This window comes from Ochotona curzoniae, unplaced genomic scaffold (assembly GCF_017591425.1).
Source record: "Ochotona curzoniae isolate NIBS_2020 unplaced genomic scaffold, NIBS_Ocur_1.0 contig_1758, whole genome shotgun sequence".
NCBI classification, from domain to species: domain Eukaryota; kingdom Metazoa; phylum Chordata; class Mammalia; order Lagomorpha; family Ochotonidae; genus Ochotona; species Ochotona curzoniae.
Genome location: NW_024465174.1, coordinates 785,814 through 800,241, shown reverse-complemented (window position 1 = coordinate 800,241; position 14,428 = coordinate 785,814). Strand labels below are relative to the sequence as shown.

Genomic DNA, 14,428 nt, shown 5'->3' with positions numbered 1-14,428 from the left:
GTTGACTGGCATCAGAATTAAGTATTCTTTGATGGCTCAGGTTAGACTAATGGGGAAGCAAGAATCTCCAGGGGGACACGTGAGGCCCGAGGTACCCTACAGGACGTGAATATCCTGGAGGGGAGCAAGAAATTCCAAGGACCTCAATAGGACTTGATCACCCTGGAGGAGAGTAAGTTGTGCTCCAGGAAAGTGAGGGAAGCTTCGAGGGAGTGAGCGAGTATCCAGTGAATAGGTTTCAGGGGAGCAACTGAGGCTTCAATGATGAGGTTTCAAGGGAGGTCCAGTGACTTCATTGGGACTTGGCCATCCCAAGTAAGAAACATAAGAATGACCTGAAGGGCAGGAGAAGGATTTCACCCTGGAGGAAGTCATTAAGCTCATTGATCATCCACATCCAAGTGGACACCATTTGAAGCCCTCCCAATTGAGGATCTGGATCTCGAGAGTGGTGAGTGTGTGGTGGAGCATATGAGAAAGCAGAGTTCAAATGAGAGTTGTATTATTGTGAAACTTTGTGGGCTTGCTGTATTGCTGTTTCTAGTGTTCTACATTTTTCTTCCTGGCTTGATTAATTAAATTAGGGAAAAGTGTGGAGCAGAGTTTAGTCAACCCCAAGTCTCTGCTCATGAGCCATGTTTCAGATGCAGAAGAGGGCTTGTAACATGGGTTTGGAAATCAAGAAGGGTAAGTTGACCACTCTGTGCTCCATAGAATGACCTAAGTTCCTGCTCAGCTGTCCTCCAGAGTAGTTATATTCCCAAGAACAGTCATAACCAGATTTGGGAGATAAGGACAGCTGGACTAGATTGCATATATTCTCCAATGACAGGATTTAGTAGGGGAACCTCCTAATTGGCTTAGATATTCCCCTTTAACATCACAGAATGCACCAGTCATGCCTACCTCAGTACTCTCAGGCCAAGAGGCAGGAGTAGAAAGAGATTGCTGCTCAAAAGCAGCCAGTCCTGCAGAAAAACATTGGGATCTATCATTCGCTAATAGATTTAGATTTTAATGTCAGCCTATGGGGATGTGTGTGTGCGGGAGAGAATCCCCTCCCACATGTAGTCCCACTGCTTGCCCATGAGGGTAACTCTTCCTCAGAATGGGCCACATGCAAACCCTTGCTCTTGGGGCTGGCTGCTGCAGAGGGCAACCACAAACTCCTCCTGATGCAAATGACTCCAGAAGCAGCTGCACCTACTCTGGCACCACTGGTAGAGAAGAGGATTTTGAGACTTTGACTCCAAGGAGGGGAAGTCTGCGAGTGACCCGATTGTTTGGGTAATTATGTTTTACTGTTGCCCATGTGCACCATTGGTCAAACAAGCAGGCCAGAGATGGGTGCAAACTTATCAGTACTGACTCTTTTCCTCCAGCGACTTCTAAAACTGGAAACTCAGAACACCCCACCCCCATTTTCCAAAGACCTCAGAGTGTTAACTGACCTTGTGGAATCTATTATGGACACACACTGGCCTATATGTGATGATTGCCAGAAGCTGCTCAAGACACTGTTCACCACTGAAGACAGCGTTTCCATTCTGGAGATAGCACCCCCCAACAAAAGGCTAACAGAGAGAATGGCAGACCCACAGTCCTCCAGAATATCATTGACAATGCCTTCCCCTTGCAATGGCTGAATTGAGACTTTGTGACTCTGGAAGGTAGGAAGAGTCTCTGAGCTTACCGCCAGACTCTAGAGACAGGGCTCAGGCACTTGCACGCTGACCCATGAATTTGGCTAAAGTAAAAGATATCAGACAGGGAGGAAAATGAATGCATGTCCACGTTCCTCAAATACCTATAATGACGCTAATAGGCAGTGTACTCCCTTAGAACTTATGGCTGAAGGAAATCAATTGGAGGTAAGTATGACCTTAATACACCAGGCAGCCCAGGATGTCAGAAGCAAACCTTACAAGCAGAAAAGCTGGGAGGGATGAGAATTAGGGTTATAATGAAGATAGGGGAGACAGTTTTCAATAGAAGAGAAAGCCTGGAAGAGAAGGCAGGAAGATCAGAAAGGAAGATCGTGTGTTCCAAGGCAGAGAAAAGAGAGAAGCAGAGGGGTAAGAGATGGACCCAGGCCTCCAAGATCCCAGGAGAAGGGAGGGAGTCCCCACTGGAACAGGACAATTTTAAACAGAGAACAATGCTTCCACTCACGCAGCTTAGAACATTGGAGTAATGAATGCCCACTACTCATAAGGAATCAGAGAGAGAGGGAGAAAGCAGAGACACTGAACACAGCATGAGTAATACAAGCGGGGAAAGATTAGGAAAGTCAGTGTGGGCCTGGCTCAAATCCCTGAATTTTGTTAACATTCCATGCTCCTGGATAGGTAAAATCAACATCATTAAAATGTCTAAACTACAAAAGCAATATACATTTTCAATGCAATGCCAATCAAATTGCCCGAAACATTTTTTTTTTTTGTAAAGATTTATTTTTATTATTTTTTCATTGGAAAGGCAGATATACAGAGAGGAGAGACAGAGAGGAAGATCTTCCGTCCAATGATTCACTCCCCAAGTGAGCGCAACGGCCAATACTATGCCGATCCGAAGCCAGGAGCCTCTTCCGGGTCTCCCACGCGGGTGCAGGGTCCCAAAGCTTTGGGCCGTCCTCGACTGCTTTCCAGGGACACAGGCAGGGAGCTGGATGGGAAGCGGGGCTGCCGGGATTAGAACCTGCGCCCATATGGGATCCCGGCGTGCGAGGCGAGGACATTTAACCACTTGCGCCACCGCGCCGGGCCCGGCCCCAAACATTCTTTAAGGAACTAGACACAATGATTCAAACATTCATCTGGAAACACAAAAAAACCATGAATACCTAGAACCATCATAGAAAATAGACGTTAGCAGTGGGAATCACAATCCCAGACCTCTGGAAATACTATAGAGCAGTGGTTATCAAAACAGCTTGGTACTGGCACAAAGATAGAGAGGAAGATCAATGCAATAGAATAGAAGCACCAAAAGGGAACTCACACAGATACAGCCAATTAATCTTTAACAAAAAGACCAACGACCATCCAAGCAAATGGGAAGGCCTCTTTAGTAAATGTTGTTGGGACAACTGGCTGATAGCCTGCACACACAAAAGGATAAACCCACATCTATCACCATACACTAAGATCCAATCTACATGGATAAAAGACCTAAAACTACATCCAGAAACCTTCATACTCTTGGAAGAAAATATTGGAAATACCCTGCAAGACCTAGGAGTAGGTCCCGACTTTCTAAGAAGGACACCAAAAGCAATAGCAGTTAAGAACAGAATAAACAAATGGGTCCTCATCAAACTAAGAAGCTTCTGTATAGCAAGGGAAGCAATCAGCAAAGTAAAAAAGCAGCCCACGAAATGGTTGAAGATCTTTGCACACTATGTAGGAGATAATGGGCTAATCTCCAGGATATGCAAATAACTGCAAAACAACCTAAAAACCAAAACAAACAAGCCACTCAAGAAATGGGCACAAGTAATGGGCAAACTTTTCACAAAGGAACAAGTCCAAATGGCAAACTAACATATGAAAAAATGTTCCAGCTCCCTGGCAATAAGGGAAATCCAAATTAAGACGTCGATGAGGTACCACCTAATACCTGTAAGATTGGCCCACATAAAAAGAACACCAACGACACTGTTGATGAGGATGTGGGAATAAGGAACCCTACTCCACTGCTGGTGGAGCTGCAGGTTGGTACAGCCTTTATGGAAATCAGTCTGGAGAACACTCAAACAACTCAAAATCTGCATACCATATGACCAGCAATAGCACTCCTAGCAATATATCCAAAACACCTGTTTCACGACAAACCAACATGCACTCCTATCTTCATAGCAGCACAATCAGTAATTGCAAAAACATGGAAGCAACCGAAATGCCCATCAGCAGAAGATTGGATAAGAAAGCTTTGTTTCATCTACTCCATGGAATACTACTCAGCTATTGAAAAAAACAAAATGCAGTTCTTTGTGGCTAAATGGGCCCAACAGGAAACTATAATGCTAAGGGAAATGAGCGAATCCCAAAAGGTTAGATACCACATGGTTGCCTTGATTTAACTTGTAATTTTTGTTTGGTTGTTTGTTACTTTTTGAACCTGTCATCGATACTGTCTCAACCCAGGTGTTTTGAAGAATTGAACTGGCATTATTTTTAACATATTGTTTACTCAATTCTATGTCAATTAATTCCATAACATTGTATATGGATGCTGAGGTTTTGTTGGGGCTTTTAACTTACCAGAACTTTACTCTGTTAGCTCTACTTTCAGACCAGAGAAGATTTCCCCAAGAAGCCACTGAACTTATCTAGACAATAAGAGGCTGGACTTTATGCTAGGTATATGCTTGCAATGAATGAATCTCAACTGAATTTGAATTGTGTTTATGCAGCAAGGTGGAGTAATCCACTATGGGGGGAGGTTTGTTTGAGCGGTGGGTGGAATCCCAGTGCCTATAAAACTGTATCACATAATACAATGTTAATAACAATTAAAACAAATAAATAAAACTGAAAAAACAACAAAAAAATATTACCTAAAGATAATCAAAGTCATCCAAAAAATGAGCTCTCAGTTCACTCACAGTTTGACTAGAAAAAAAAAAAGGAATTTGCATTTTGTAGCATATTGGTCACTCAGTACCATGTCAATTAACTCCATGATGCTTTAATTGTTGTTGATGTTATGTTGTGGGTTCTCATTGGAGGGAATGTTATTGTTTTAGCTCTATTTTCAGACAAGTGATGGTCTCTCCAGAAAACTATTGAATTCAGCTGACAACGCATAGGTGCAATCATAATACTACAATTAATGGCTTAGAAGATGAAAATGAGATCAATATCACTGCCAGGAGGAATCCAAGTGAGAGGTATAACCTCATTCTCATAGAAAGTAACACATGCACAGTCTCTAGAATTCAAGGAAACAGGATCCACTAATTTCAAGGTTAAAAGGGAAAGTCCCTATCTCAGAGACCTGCCTCCAATAAAAACAATTAACACATTGCCCCTAGCCTTTCAGAAAGCAGTATACATGGAGAGGTGCTGAACACAAAAAATATATGCTTTAATTCAGATGCTGAGAAATTGCACACATGTACACATTGACCATCATCACATGCATAGACATGCATAGACACTGCCCACCAAAAACCAACCTACATGTGCTTCAGCTCAATTGAACAAAATGCACAACATGAATTTTGACTTTTCTGCTTTTACCTGGAGTTCAACTATTGAAAGCAAGTCTTCAATTGGTTCCAGAATGGTCCAGCAGGAATGCGGCATTATGAAGATGAAGCTTGACTTGAGCATGACTCTTGCATGACGCTTGCAGGTCTTATCATTCACTGAGTAGGACACAATGGTGTTGTGCATAGGGCGAGGACATGAGTGTTTGTAAGCTCAGCTCCACCCAAACCAACAGGACCCAAGTCTGAGGTGACCATGACTGATAGTCATGGCTCCTTCCCCCACCCTACACCATCAGTTCCTAGATAGACTGCTTTCATCATAGCATCATCAGATAGCCAGTACCACAAGGAACACTCCATGGTGGCATTTTCTGTAATAGCAGAGTGTCACAGGAGGGGGGCATCAATGTCTAAAAGCACTTTTGGAGAGCAGGAATAATAGACCAGAGCACAGCTTTTGCCTTGTAGTGAGAACCCTTCAACTTTAGCCTATGCCACAGGGCCCTTCACCCTGAGCACCTAAGAAATTCCTCAGGGTGATAGCTCAGGTACCCTTGACAATTCAGGGACCATGTCCACTAGCTGGTGGGAGATCATAGGCCTCACACCTGGTGGGCTGCAAATAGCCCCACCCTGCAGGTCACCAATTAGACAGTTGCCCTTTGATCAATCTCCAGCACCGGTCCCAAACTGTTCAACTTGAGAGATGCCAAGCCACATCCACAGAGATGCTCAGTCTAAAACAGTTCCCACACTCACGCAGGCTTCAGTCACCTCAAAGTAACACATGCACATACTCTTCAGTAGGGCTAGTAAGCTTCCCATTTTAGACTCCAACACTTTTTTTTTTTTACCTGAGACGCCGTACTTTATCCAGCTGTGAAGAAACCCATCATTCTTTAGTACAAACCTGAAGAACAGCAAGTTAGCATGCTTGGCACTATCCCCACCCCAAGCAGCCCAAAATTCCAGCACTCTATTAACTGCCAGTCTGCCCCACATTCTGGTTTCCATGACGATGCACTGCTCTTTGTTGAGACAGTAGATGTCCACAGCAGATATCAGTGAGCATGGAGCCTGCCTCTTGATCAGTATCTTGCAGGTGCCACAGCCCATGGCTGGGTTCCTGGTTATTGGGCCTGGCTCACAGCAAGGCCCTGCCTCTTCCTTCTCTCAGAATTCTGGCCTGATGACAGACTGAGAAGAATTGGATTGGGATGCTGGAATCACGTGTTTTGAGGTTCTTGGTAAAGCAAGAGTGGAAATACCCAGGTTCAGCATTTGAAAATCTGGAGGTGTGAGCCTCAGGCACATTGCTATGTTGGTGAAGGTGGCATGGGTGGTGCAGGACAGATTTTAACACTTGTTGTGTAGACAGTTGCATCTAAATGAAGGACTTGAATGTTCCTCTGTTTTGACTGTGATTGCACAGCATCCTCTCCTGTCTTCTAACATCCCAAAATGCCTTCCAAGAAATTTCCATGTATTTCTCCAAAGAATAGTTTTTAAACATTGGCAAGTCACAGATGACACACTATCAAATATTGAAATGGAAATATAGCATGCAGGTTATATGGAACTATGCAGCATCAGTCTATTTTAGCCTATGTGTTTCCCGTCTTGTTCCATCTCTTCAGGGATGAATATGGACAAGGGCATTGGTATTTTTGTTCTGGCTATGCAGACTTCTCTCCTATACTCAATCGTCCTAGCCCATCCTGCTTTTGATGGCTTTGCCTTGCAGGTATCCTAGCTATTTCCTAGGGAAGTGAAGATTTTGCTTTAATCTACCTCTGAGAGCCCACTCACCTTGCTTTTTATGAGTGCTAGCAGTCAGAGGCCCTGGACAACATTGATGCTTTTGAGAATAGAGGCCTAACAAAGAAAGAGAGGACCAGGAGAGATAAGTAGCGATGCAAAAGCATTCTTGGGATTAGACTCAGCAATATTTGATTAACACCATTCATTATCTTGAAAACAGTGCCTGTCAGAGGCTGCTGACATGAGATCCTGGAACTGCAACAGTGGTATTAAGCAGAGAAAAAGTGGAAAATTATGAACATTTGACAATAACCATGGGATAGCTAAATCAAAAATGGAAGTACAACCAAGTTTGTATATAAATGGTTTGTTAAATTTTGAAGTCAGACTAAGAGAGATAAAGAGACAGAGAGATCTACCCATACATTCACTCCCCTTCAGTGCAGCTGAACCTGGTTAACCTCAGAAAATGGAAGCTTTGATGTGGTTAGAACAATGGCAAGCATTAAGGCCATTACGTGCTGCTTCCCCAATTGCACTGGCAGGGGAAGAATGGAAAGTGTCTGGTGGAACTGAAACCAATGCTCAGGAATGGGATTGCTGATGTTGTAGACAATTTACGTTGTTGCTCAACACTTCATTGGAAGTGTTGCCTTTGTTTCTTCCTGGTTTCTATGCTCAATTTGTTTCACCCTCACTTGTTGTTTTTGGAATATTCAGGGTTTTCTTTTTAAGCTCAATGCAAATATGAATATAGACATCATATTTCTTCATTTCCAAATTGGATGAATTCTTTGCCTCATTGTTCTCTCTAGAAAAAGTTTCAGATGAAATAAATGCAGTAAGTATGCAAAAACCATACCTTGTTTTGGATCATGGAGAATTTTTTTTTCAATTATTAAAAATAAGTATGCAATTAACTACAGATTTTTCCATAAGAGTTTTATTTTATTTTGAGAAAATCTCCTTCTATTCCTAATGTGTTCATCAATTATATTCTGAAAATCAACTTAGTTTATTTCATTGAATACAATAGGCATAAGTAAGAGCTAAGGTGGAAAGGAAGGATTTCTTTTTGATGCGGGGGTTTGTTTTAAAGAAAAAATCCTCAACATATAAGCATACATCTAAATGAGAGTTAAAAGACATTTTCATGTCACTTCTGGACCACAGGTTAGAATCACTACTCTCTGATTGGAGGTTCATTTCTGGTCAGAATTTACAAAGTTTTGAAATACTTATCAATCCTTCCTTGTCACCTTCTAGTCATGTTTGCTCAGATGACCTGCAAAATGAAACACACCAGGCAGCAGAAGGTGAGTAGCTCTTAGATCCCATTCACTAAAAAAATTAATTACATTAAAATAAAAACTAAGGTATAATCCTGTTAAGTCCCTCACAACTAAGAGGAGAAAGGACACCGAATACTATGTGCTGTCTTCTTCCTGTCATGATCTTTCATAATAGCTGACATGATCTGTAAATCAGATAAAGGTTTTACATCACACACATTGGAACGTTCCAACAACCCTATGAATTTTTACTAAATCATTAAAAAGATGAGGAATGCGTGGTATAGGAATATGAAGTGTTTAGGGAATTGATTTCAAGAAGAAAAAGTCTCCAAGTGCCTGGTGGCTAAATCCTCACCTTGCACAATCCAGGGTCCCATGTGGAAACCAGGTCATTCCCCAGCTGTTCCACTTCCTATCCAGTTCCCTGCTTATGACCTGGTAAAGCAGTGGAGGATGGCCTCAGGACCATGCCCCCACATGGAAGACCTTGAGGAGGCTAAAAATTCCACTCTACAGATAAGCTTGCCTCTGGCTGTTGCTGTCACTTGGGGAATGATCCAATGGATTGAGGATTTTGTCTCTCCTTCTCACTGGAAATCTTCCTAGGAACATATACTGTTTTTTGTTTGAGCTTTGAAAACATGGTAAAGTGTAACAGCAGTATTAGAAAAATTATTTAACTCACATTAATGAGTATGTAATATCTAAAAAGTATGTATGCAAATTTACAGATGAGGAAGGTTAGCTGTGGAGAAGTAGCTAACAGTACACCTGGATTCAAGCAAATTGATATCAGCATCAGCCCTTCCAATCCCCTAATCAAATATTCTCTGAATAAATGCTATCATTTTCACCATCTTTCTTTTTGAACAATCATCTGATTTCACCTCTTCCTCACCTTATTTATGCAACCAAATGTTCTGGTTGTATTTCATTCTATCTGTGCTTTCCTATATTTTCCCCTTGACTGTCCACAGGTTGATAAGACATACCCTTCTAAAGAAGCCCAATTTACCTGTCTTCACATATATTGTTCTCTAGATTATCTTTCCAAATGACCGCCCCCTTTCCACTTTCATTTGTGCAGAAGAAGTTGAAAATCATCTGGAGGAAAATAGCCGCAATTGATGTGATCAATCCCCAAATACACAAGAAATACAGATAATGTTTTCCCCTAAGCATTCAAACACCTCAGATAGTTCCCATGTTTGCTGATACACTATAGAATACCATGCACCTGAAAACACTTTGGAATTCCAAAGGATAACTAAACTGAATAGTAAGTTTCAAAAAATATGTTACTTTATCATTAAAGGGAAAGCCCAGCAGGCCTTCACATATTGAAATGGAACAGCAAGTTTACTAAACACAACTGGCTCAAAGAAGGGTCGGAAAGCAATGTTTAATCCTAAAGAATCAAACATCTCAGAAGTGGATTCTACACAAAACTTCGGAAAAAAAAATAATTTCAAGAGTTGTCTCTTCAGGCCCACTAGGAAACTCAAGGAGGGTGAGGGTTGATGAGGATGGTCAAGCTGTGAGAGGTGCAATTGCATGCTTGGGCCACACTCAATGCAAAGCAAATAGAGCCTCTAGAAACATGATTACATTTTAGGCTCATTGGGGGCTGATCTAAGAAACAAAATGGGATAAGGTTACTTAGGCTATATGCAAAATCTTTACAAAAGAGGAAGTCAGTTTTCCTAGAAGTGAAGATGTTACTTAATATGCCTGTTTCCCATGGGTTCGAGAATCAACCCTCTCCCTGTCTCTACCATATTTTAATATACAACTTAGTGTTGCTTGGTGATAAGACATGTGATTCAAGTCTTGCCATGCTTTAGTGAGAACTGGATACAGCTTTCTGATCTGAGGCTGGATTGCCTGCTCTCAATGTTACTTAATCAGTGAACATCCCGACCTCTCTCTGTGTTCTACATGCTCTGTTTGTCTCCCCTGATGCGTTGATGTCTATGTGTGTCTTTCTTTGTCTTTTAAATAAACAGCTGTTCAAATCTCAGGGGAAATGAATGACAACCAGAGATTTTTCATGAAAAAAAAAATTGCATACAGAGTTTCTTGTCTTGAAAGCCCTATATTTTAATAAAACATGAAACACGAAATTAGCGATAACTTCACTGACTTAGTTTCTCCATTTCAGAAGTCAGAAGAAAGGATGAGAATGAAAAATTTCAGATGTACAACTTGCAAGAAAGAATGGGACAGACATACAAAGAGTTCAGTGAACTGAGGATGATGATTACCTGTGTAAGTGACACTTTGGCACAACCACCAAGAGAAATCCTATAGCCTGAAATCAAGTTCCAATTTTACATTTGTGTTTTATCATTCAGTCTACTGGTAACTTGGGTTGCAAAATTGAGGCTGAGTGATGTGCGTAGTTGGCTGCTTCTGTTGCTCTCTATATCCAGTACTGTTTGGTATCCTTTCCCAATCTATTCCATTCTCATCTCCAGATTGTGAGAAGTGTCAGAAATTCTTCCTGAAAAGCTGTGCTGCTCATGGACCCTCAGTGTTTCTAAAGGACAACCCAGTGGATAAGGGACATCCTTGTCGCGCTCTCCTCAGTGTGCCCACTGGGCTTCAAATTGGTCCATCCAGCATTCCTGAGGCTGGGCTTGGAGTGTTTAATGAAGCATCTGATCTACCACTGGGGTTGCACTTTGGTCCTTTTGAGGGCAAGATCACAGAAGTGGAAGAGGAAGCCAATAGTGGGTACAGATGGCAGGTAAGAAGTACATCCCTTTCCAGTCTGGTGGCGTTCCACCTGCCTGCTGTGTGTTTGGCTCATGTGTCCAGTTCATGTGTCCTTCTACTCATTATGGCATGAGTGAAGCCAACGTGATTACATCACAGAATCCTTACTGAAGTTTAGCATTGATGAGATCACTGGGCTGTAACAACAAAGCAGTAGCGATCTCAGCTGTGGGTTTCTACTGTAAGGAAACAAATCAGATTAGGTGTGTACTAACACTATGTTATGTCTCAAGATGTGGTTGGACTCATGGAATGTCATGGAACATGATGGTAGTTGAGTTAATAATTCTGCTGAACTATCCCCTTTCCAGAAACATATTAACAGATTTTTCTGAAACTCAGATAACCAAGGGGAGAAACAGTTATGAGTACGTGGATGGAAAGGACACTTCTTTGGCCAGCTGGATGACATAAGAACCATGGCATTTTGCATCTGGAGATGATATTTCAAAGAAATATCCTTTATCCTTTACTTTCCTCAATTACATTTACATGATATATTCTCTTTGATATCTATTTGAATGACCTTCGAATATTATGGCCAGTTTCTAAAAGCACATTCTATGAAAATAACATTTTGGAATTTGAGGATGACTAGTGAGTAAAGAAGAAAGAAAGCATGTTTGTCAGAACAAATACGGTATCTACACCTTGGGCATGGGACTTCATTGATCTCATGAGAGAGATGGGAGAGCATTTGCAGAGTAGGGATTCAAGCAGGATGGAGGCTATCAGAGAACAGATGAGATTCAAGTGTAACAGCTCATGGAAACTCAGCATTTATCTCTGCCCCAGGTATGTGAACTGTGCCCGGAATGATGAGGAGCAGAATTTGGTGGCTTTTCAATACCACAGACAGATATTTTACTGCACCTGCCAAGTCATCAAACCAGGCTGTGAGTTTCTAATATGGTATGGGGATGAGTATGGCCAGAAGCTGGGTATCAAAGGACGCAGTGGAAAGAAAAAGAAGGGAAGAAAAAGGAAGAACTCACAACAGTGAGAGATAAGTAGCACTGTTGCTTTTAAAATAAGTAAAGGAGTCACCTGGGGAATATTTGCGGTTCAACTCTAAGGAGTCAAATGGAAAGTGATGGCTGTCAAAGTCCATTTCAAATGTGATTTCAATTTAGCAAAAACAAAGACCTACTTCTCAAAAGTAGAAAAGAGTTATAGAGAGAGTCAAGCACAGATTGAGAGAGATAAGGAGAGATAGAGAGCACGAGAGAGAGAGAGAGAGCAGGAGATATCACCAGCTACTGTTTTACCCAAAAGGCTCCACGAGGGCCTGGCATGGCAGCCTAGTGGCTCAAATCCTTACCTTGGACATGCTGAGATCCCATATGGACACCACTTCATGTCCTGATGATCCACTTGCCTTCCAGCTTCCTGCTTCTGGCCTGGGGAAGCAGTTGAGGACAGCCTCCAGCTTTGGGACACTACAGCCACAATGGGGACTAGGAAGACATTCCTTGCTCTAGACATTTCATTGACACATCTCTGACTATTGAGGCCACTTGGGAGTGAATCAAAAGACAAACAGGTTTCCTCTATGTCTCTTCTCCTCTTTGTATACCTGAGTTCATATGTATTTTTGAATTAGTGTGTATATGATATTAAATGGTATTTTATGGTGTAATATTATGTTCTGTATATTATGCTATTATATTATATTATATTATATTATATTATATTATATTATATTATATTATATTATATTATATTATATTATATTATATTATATTTACACTATTGTTTAATGCTTCGTCTGCCAAGACTTACTGTGGCGGAAGTCAGGCGCCCAGAATGCATCTGAGTCTCCTATGTATTTCAGCACTTTAAATATTTTGTACTCATTCCTTGGGTACATTAAAAGAGCAGGAGATTGAACATGGAGCAGCCAGATTTCAATCTAGTGATTATATGGTCTACTAGTGTCATAGTGACTTGAACCATTGTGACATTATACTCACCCATTTGCTTTTAATGCCTTTGACGCCTGGGAGCAATTGATCCACGTTTTTATTTAGTTGTTTTACTTTTTAAATACTTTGTGCACAAAAATATCCCAGAACACATCTTTTATTTATTTATTTATTTATTTATTTATTTATTTATTTATTTATTTATTTATTTATTTATTTATTTACATTGTGTTATATTTTTGAAAAAATATTTCCAGGGTTTATTAGGGCAACATGTTCATACCAGGAACAGTGGCTTTTTCTGACTGGCCTTCAATCCAAACTGGTTCTTGCTGTTGGATATTTCAGGCCAGCCGTGGCTTGTCCACACTCACAGATGGCTCACACATGGCCCAGTAGGGCTTGAGACCTAGGCTAGTCTATCCTACATCTACCTTAGTCCTCCAAGACACCGAACACTGTTGGAGTCTGGCCAGGCTTGGTGCATTAAGTTCTAGTCCACACTTGTGCCTGGGTAGATTATAACTGTATCCTGATGAGAATACAGCTCCCTTTCCAGCCAACACACCACTTGGTGGGAGCCTCAGCCCATTGAGGGTGTCCTCTTACTTCCCATCTGAGCCTGTTCCCAGCATTAGATCACATGCATTCCAATGGTTGCTCAGACTCAGATTGGCTCAGGGACTCACCTGTCCTGAACCTTGCCTTAAACATTGTGGCTTATAGTCCCTAGCCCACGCAGACAGTAGGTGCAAGAGCGTAGCTTGGCGTGACCTGTGCTCCATCCTGGTTACTAGTTTCAATTGTGGCCTAAGTTTTGCTCAGTCTTGCCTAGTACACCCCATTCCATTTCCTACTGACATATATTAGCTAGCTGATGTAGTTACTTTATCCAGTTTTCTAACTCCCAGGTCTTGACCACATGTTAACCAGAGGTGTTATGACTTACGGGGAAGTTTCCTATGTTCCTCCATTTTATCCACTCCCAGATCCAGTTCGCATACATGCCATTGTGTTTTAGACCTGGTTCTGGCGCAATCTGGCCTTCCATTGTCCCTGTATGAGTTGCAACCCAGCTCATGCCGCATGCTATTCAGGATGCACATTCAGGTGCTGTTGCCCCAACCTGTCTAGACTGTTGTGCATTTCCTGACCTGTGCTTGGTGGCAGGCTCTTTGGTCACACCTAGCTTAGTCCATAACCACCCCAAATCTTGAGCTTCCAATGTGTTTTGAATTTCCATGAGGTTTTGTCCACTCTTCGTCCACAGAATCCACCTCCAGATATGGTTCTCAGGTGCTTCTTAATGTCATGTCCCTGCCTAATGTGACATATCTCCTGATCCATCATCATGTCAGGTAATAGGATATGATGCTTCTGGAAAAGGCGCAAGCCTTAGCTTTTGCATGGACTGGTGCCAGTGGTCAGCATTATTCTGTAATTACAAGTTCTTC

General features: G+C 41.7%; 1 pseudogene; it reads left to right on the top strand.

Moving 5' to 3' along the window:
* The first annotated feature begins 665 nt into the window (after positions 1 to 665).
* On the top strand, positions 666 to 12,052 carry LOC121148682 (annotated as a pseudogene).
* Positions 12,053 to 14,428: the final 2,376 nt, after the last annotated feature.